The sequence below is a fragment of the Anomaloglossus baeobatrachus genome, unplaced genomic scaffold (assembly GCF_048569485.1).
Source record: "Anomaloglossus baeobatrachus isolate aAnoBae1 unplaced genomic scaffold, aAnoBae1.hap1 Scaffold_81, whole genome shotgun sequence".
NCBI lineage: Eukaryota > Metazoa > Chordata > Amphibia > Anura > Aromobatidae > Anomaloglossus > Anomaloglossus baeobatrachus.
This window is the reverse complement of record NW_027445195.1, coordinates 293,045-300,451: the sequence shown is the minus strand read 5'-3', so window position 1 is coordinate 300,451 and position 7,407 is coordinate 293,045. Positions and strand designations below refer to the sequence as shown.

Sequence of the window (7,407 nt, the reverse complement as noted above, 5' to 3'; positions counted from 1 at the left end):
CAGGGACAACGTGGAGCCTCCCAATTTTTGGCTGCCCTGCCTAAGGGCTATACTACAATAGACCCACTTCCTTACAATGGGCACTTCAGGTTTACAGGCCATCATGCACGTCTGTATGCAGGGGCATTGGTGAACCTCACAATTTTGGACTGCCCTGGCAAAGGAAAATACTACAAAGACTCAGTTCCTCAAAATGGGCACATTAGACTCAGAGGCCTTTATGTACGTCTCTTCTCAGGGACATCGGAGTGCCACACAATGTTTTACGTAAAATCTTTCATGTATTGATCTCAAAAAGTAACATACATTAGCTCTATCTCACTATTGGGTATGTGCCCTTAACATTTCCGCTATGAAAAATCATTTTGGTGTCATTTTGGAAGGTTTTCTGGTGAGTCCGTAAAAATGGCGTAAAACGCGGACAAAATTATTCACAGCTGTGACTTTTGAGTGATAAATGCTTCAAGGGGTCTTCCCCATGCTGTTGCCATGTCATTTGAGCACTCTTCGGAGACTTTTGTGCCATTTTTAGGGTTTCTACATGCTGCCGGTGGTCATTTCACAAAAATACTCGGGTCTCCCATAGGATAACATTGGGCTCGGTGCTCGGGCCGAGTACACGAGTATCTTGGGAGGCTCGGCCCGAGCTTCGAGCACCCGAGCTTTTTAGTACTCGCTCATCACTACTAATAAACCTAAAAAATAAAAATAAATTGAATAAAAATCATGAATGTTGTGTTATAACAGGAAATTCGGTGTAAGAATGAATATCCGGGATGAGAGTTCAGCGAATGAGTTATAGAAATTGTTACAAAAAGGAGTGTGTACGGTTTATGCGTAAATTTTCAGAATGCGTACATGAAAATTATATGTATGTGAGAATGTCCCCCATGCTTTGTAAAAAGTTATTTATGAAAATGTAAATAAAATATATAAAAATGCCTAATTATTTATAATTTATGAGAAAGATATATATGTATGGAAGAATGTTATAAGGTGTCCAAGAACCATAAAGAAAAAGGGTGCATATATAATGTTAGAGGTCTAGAGTTCCACCAGGCTATATCACCCCTAAAGAAATAGAAAGAAGACCTTACTACCTGTGTACCCCAAAAAAAGCTATATTTCTTAGCCAGGATTATGGTGGAGATATGCACAAGTGAAATAAGAATATAAAGTAATACAATAAGATTATAAAACCAATATGTGTGCATTCATGCACCACCCGGTACGCTACCCTTGCCAAATTGCTCACTCTAGATCCCCACACGATCCATGAAGCCGTTCCCCCGGTCACACCGCCTGCTGCCGGTTCCCACTCATCCCTGGGGGAGTTAGGCGAGTGGTATCGAGAGCTACATGTCGGCACTGATGATACCCCCATACACCACAAGGAAGGGGTATACCGGGTGGTACAGGAGTATGAGCGGGTTTTTAGCAAGCACCCTCTAGATTTTGGGCAGATTAAAGGGGTTCAACACCACATCCCTACCGGTACACACTCCCCTATTAAAGAGAGATACAGGCCTATTCCCCCTGCGCACTACCAATGCGCCAAAGACATGTTGAGGAACATGAAGGAGGCAGGGGTTATTAGGGACAGCTGTAGTCCCTGGGCCGCTCCGTTGGTGCTGGTTAAGAAGAAGGATGGCACCATGCGGATGTGTGTGGATTACCGGAAGATTAACCAGATAACGCATAAGGATGCTTACCCTCTGCCCCGCATCAAAGAGTCCCTGGCCTCGCTGAGAACCGCTAACTACTTCTCCACCCTTGACCTCACCAGCGGGTACTGGCAGGTGGCCGTGGCACCGGAAGACCGAGAGAAGACTGCCTATGGGACCGTTTTGCTGTACTTGGATGATGTGATTGTGTACTCACAGACGTATGAAGCCCACCTGGAGCACCTAGCCGAGGTGTTCGCGTCCCTTGCCAAGTATGGGATGAAGTTGAAGCCCTCAAAGTGTCATCTGCTGAAACCCAGAGTGCAGTACCTAGGACATGTGGTTGGTGCGGAAGGTGTCGCCCCCAACCCCGAGAAGATCACCGCCATCCAAGACTGGCCGAGACCGACCACAGTGAGGGAAGTGAGGCAGTTTCTGGGCCTGGTGGGATATTACCGTCGCTTCATTAAGGGGTACACAAAGAAGGCTGCCCCCATGCAAGACCTCCTCGTAGGACAGACCAATGGTGGTAGATCCCTAGTAGCCCCATTGGTGTGGGAAGAAAAGCATGAGGAATCCTTCCGCCAGCTGAGAACAGCCCTGACCGGAGAGGAAATCCTAGCGTACCCTGACTACAGCCGCCCATTCATCCTCTACACCGACGCCAGCAATGTGGGCTTGGGGGCTGTTCTATCCCAGGTCCAAGACAGAAGGGAAAAGGTAATAGCTTATGCTAGCCGAAAACTCCGACCGACTGAGAGGAACCCTGAGAACTACATCTCCTTCAAGCTTGAGCTCTTGGCACTGGTGTGGGCTATCACCGAGCGGTTCCGCCATTACCTGGCAGCAGCCAAGTTCACCGCGTACACAGACAATAACCTGCTGACCCATCTAGATACGGCCAAGCTGGGCGCGTTGGAGCAGCGGTGGGTGACCAGGTTAGCCAACTACGATTTCACCATCAAGTACCGGGCCGGCCGTACCAACGTCAATGCCAATGCACTCTCCCGGATGCCCCACCTGTCGGAAGAGGGGCCAGAGGATGATGACCTCGAAGAGATCGAGTTGCCTGCATTTCACCGGCCATTCACTGAGAAGGTGCACGTCTACCAACAACGGGTGAACCTGGATCCGCTGCCCCGACAGGACTGGCAGGAAGCTCAGGACCAGGCACCTGCTGTCCGCCTGGTCAAGACTCTAGTGGAACAGGGTTCTGCTGGGATAGACCCTGCTGCCCCTGCCGAAGCCCAACGTCTGTGGCAAGAACGGACCCGGCTATACCTACACCAGGGGAAGTTGTATCGCGAGCTGATTAATCCAAAGACTCACGAGAAGATCCGCCAGCTGGTGATTCCCCAGGCTAACGTGCCCACCGTCCTGCAAGCATACCATGATGGTGCAGTGCACTTCGGGTGGAAGAAGCTAGAGATGTTGTTAAGAGAGCGGTTCTATTGGAGTGGAATGCGGGAATCTGTGGAGGCCTGGTGCCGAGAATGTGGCCCTTGCGCATTGAGAAGGAAGGACGAGGCCAGCCAGAAGGCACCCCTACACCCGATCATTACACACCAACCGCTGGAGCTGGTTGCCCTTGACCATGTAAAGCTCACCCCCAGCCGAAGTGGGTACACCTACGCTCTGACCATCGTAGACCACTACTCGAGGTTCCTGGTGGTTATCCCAGTTAAGGACTTAACCGGCCGCACCGCTGCTAAGGCTTTCCAGGCTTATTTCTGTTGACCGCATTGGTACCCGGAGAGGGTGCTTACCGACCAGGGTCCGGCCTTTGAAGCAGAGGTATTCCAGGAATTCTGCCAGTTGTACGGCTGCAAGAAAATCCGGACCACGCCTTACCACGCCCAAACCAATGGCATTTGTGAAAAGATGAACCACTTGGTCCTGGGCCTCCTCAAGACGTTACCACTGGAAGAGCGGAACCTGTGGCTGGAGAAGCTACCTGACCTGGTCGATATGTACAACAACATCCCTTCCAGCTCTACGAAATGCACTCCAGCATACCTGATGAGAGCTCGTCCCGGCCGGCTACCAGTGGATCTGGAAATGGGCTTGGAAGCTTCAGAAGCACTCCTGTCGACAGCTGAATGGGACACTCGGCGGAGGACACAGTACCGACAGGTCCAGGAGTATGTTGAAAAGAACTTGTGCCGGAGTCGGGGACAACAGGAGCAGTGCTTCAACAAGAAGGCGCCTGCCGGTTCCTTCCAACCTGGGGATGTAGTGCTGAAGCGGAAAAGAAGGGCCCACAAGCTGGATGATCAATGGGAAAAAACCCCGTATGTAGTCCAGCCCACAGGATGGGAGAATGGGAAGGCCTACCAGATCAGCCGTGACCAGGGGGGGACTTTGGCCACGGTTTCCCGAGACCACCTGAAGAAGTGCCCACCAGCATTGAGAGTAGCGGATGAGGCTCCAGTTCCCAGTCCAGTGGAGAAGGAAAAAGAGGTAATCCACACCATGATGGGTGATTTTCCAGCAGACTGGCCTACACAGAACGGTGCGGTGATCCTTCCAGTGATACTGTTCCCACAACCCGTGGATGAAGAAATGATGGAAACGGTTAACCGCGAGCCAGTGCCCAGGGATGTACCTGTACCCAGCTCCCCTACGCCTCCGCCTGCCCCACATGATAGCAGGGAGGAGGAACTGACTGTTCCCTCTGCCCCACTGCCTGTCACCACTGACACCGGACCCCGAAGGTCCACTCGCCCCAACCTAGGTAGACCCCCACTTAGGTACAGGGAAACTACTCTTTAAAAGGGGGGGGCTTTATGTGTTGAGTGTACCAGTTTGAAAGTTTTAAATGATAAGTAAAGATGATCAACCAAAGAAGTTTACCTGATTGAACCGTGATTAAACCGGCCGTTGCCGGCAACTGTTGTCCCCGTAGGGACTGTGCAACCATTGCGTAAGGAACTGCTTACGGACAAGCCCGAGAACTTGCAGGGCAACCACAAACTTAGTGCAATGTAAATAAAAATGTTTGTTGGCTTGACACCGTTACCGCCTCCGGAGAGGCTGATTTGGGAGGATGGGCCTGGAGGAAAGGGATGGCCTAGGCCCGCCACTACCGTAACCGGTGGCGATCCTCCGGGGGTTCAGGGGTCCCCTTGGACGTGGGCCCCCTGAAAGAGACAGAACCCGCTCGGGCAACTTGGTGCTGGACTGGGGTCAAGGGGTGCTGCCCGCTTCTTAGGGGCAGCATCAGGGCCAGGTTGTTTGGGTGGGAGAAGAGCGGAAGCTGTACCGTTGTAAAATGTTTATGATGCTTTTACATGTTTTACCGTTTTATTCTTTTTCAGTTGTGAAAATAAAACCGGTGATGGACGGGCAGCCCGCGGACGGTCTGCATTTTACTATAGGGGAATGTGGCGCCCTGGACAAGCCAGGTCGTCACAGGTACTACACCAACACACTCTACACTCCGGCTAGGCACACCGAAGCTAAACACAAATCCTAGTTGCCTTCCTCCAGGGGCTGATGTCCACACCAGGGGGTGGGCCAGGCGGTTGATCCCACCCACCGAGGAGTTCACAGTCCTGGAGGCGGGAAAAGGAGTCAGATTAGAGATCAGTTTTGGAGTTAGAGAAGTGAAGAGGAGAGGAGACTGACCGTGTCCGGGTGTGTGGCCCGGGCACTCAGCAAGGTTGGCAGACGGTGGTGACCTTCTGCAGGAGAGGCTGATTGGAGTGAACCGTACGGACCGGGGATGGGCGGTGGCCCGCCGGTACCAGATCTGGGAGTGAAGAGAAGCCAGCACCATCCGGCAGGGCCTACGGACCCCGACCAGGCTAGGAGTCGCCGTAAAACCGGTCAAATCCGTTAGCGACAGGAACCTCCAGGGTTTCCCAGCAGTCAAGACCCGATTGAAGGCAACAGCTCACACCGTAGAGGGAAGCACAGTCACCGCCAAGGCTACAGTTCCCAGGGCCAGAGCCTGCGGGCAAAAGGGGCTCCCTCAGCATCCATCCAAGCTGGGGAGCGGGTTACCGGTGGGAAGCCCGCTAGATTTTGGGGGAATAAAAGGGGTCCAACACCACATCCCCACAGGTGCACACCCACCCATCAAAGAGAGCTATAAGCCAATACCACCTTCACATTGCCAGTGTACCAAGGACATGTTGAGCAACATGAAGGCGGCTGGGGTTATCCGTGACAGTTGTAGCCTTTGGGCAGCTCTGTTGATCCTGTTAAAAAAGAAGGACGGCACCACTCCCCGTATTGAGGAATCGCTAGCTGCATTGAGAACTGCAAATTATTTTTCTACCCTTGATCTCACTAGTCACTATTGGCAAGTGTCCGTTGCTGAGGCAGACCGGGAGAAGACCGCCTTCGCCACCCCTATGGGTCTCTGCGAGTTCAAAAGCATGCCCTTCGAGCTGTGCAATGCGCCAGGAACCTTCCAGAGGCTGATGGAATGCTGCTTGGGACAAGATTTTAGGGTGTATAAAAAGGGAGATTAGATCCCGTGATCCCAACGTATTGTTACACCTCTATAAATCACTTGTAAGGCTACATCTGGAATATGGGAACCAGTTTTGGGCTCCACATTTTAAAAAGGACATTCAGAAGTTAGAGTCAGTTCAAAGGTGGGCAACTAGACTACTACAAGGAATGGAAGGCCTCCCATATGATGACAAGTTGAAAAAGTTATTAAGTGATTATTGGCTGCAATGGGGCTTTCTGGCTGGTGCCAGCCTCTCTTCTTAGCACACAGGAACCACAATCCCTACACCATGCTTCAATGGATTCTCTCATCCCAGCCCAGTAAAACTACATATTTTACACAGTCATAAGCAGCCAAAAGGGATCTATTCTATTCAATTGCAAATGATCTAGATAAGACTGAGAATAAGATACTGCACGGGACATAGCAGAGTTGGTCAAGTTGAGTGGAGATGAGTTTGCTATTTGGCACAGCTTTTTGCATCAATAAAGCAAGTAAAAGGTGTGAAAGATAAAAAAAAGGGTGAAAGTGTGAAAAGTGAATTGGCCAAATTGAGGTGCATATAAAGTTTTTGCTTTCTTTCAATTCACTAATGGGGCTCATTTGAATCAGGTGAATTGAGTTCTGCTTTTGGAAACTGGGTTAAGAAGGGGTGCACCGGTCCTGGAGGTACTGCAATACCAGGTCAATGCGTGCAGTGGACAGAGCAAGATTTTTTCCATCTCCTTGTTCTAAAAATCCATTTAATATATGGTCCCCAGAGAGGGGACGTATCAGATATTAAACTGATAAGAACAGATTTAATTTTTTTTTTTTTCTGTTTATCAGTAGGACTTCAAAATAACAAAGGTGATCGCCTCCCGTTGCCTGGGAACCGTCCAGGCACAAGAGGGCTATGTGTCACCAGAAGGCGCACACACTTCCTCAAGGCCGGCAGACGTGCAATCCCAGGCACCTTCCAGTACCGACCAAGGTAGCGTCCTCCGAAACTACACTTGATCTTAGCCAAAAGGCCGAGAAGCTATAACCCGAATTGGTTACGGCCTTGAGTGGCACCCTGGCCTATACCGGACACATCTTAGGGAGAGGGAGACAAACCCACGCCTACAGAAGACATTTTGTCACCCAAGCCAACCCTTGAAAAGGCTGTTTTGCAGAGCAAAAACAAGAAGAATGGTGCTTTTTGCAGCCGCCGCCCACTGCAATAAATCTGAATAACTCCTCCTTTTGGACACAAGCACCTCCCCTCCCCCTTGCAGTCTTTCCAATTCATGATACAAA

At 50.7% G+C, this 7,407-nt stretch overlaps 1 pseudogene; it reads right to left on the bottom strand.

Moving 5' to 3' along the window:
• Window positions 1-6,773: 6,773 nt before the first annotated feature.
• On the bottom strand, window positions 6,774-6,980 carry LOC142288272 (U2 spliceosomal RNA; annotated as a pseudogene).
• Between the last annotated feature and the right edge of the window lie 427 nt (window positions 6,981-7,407).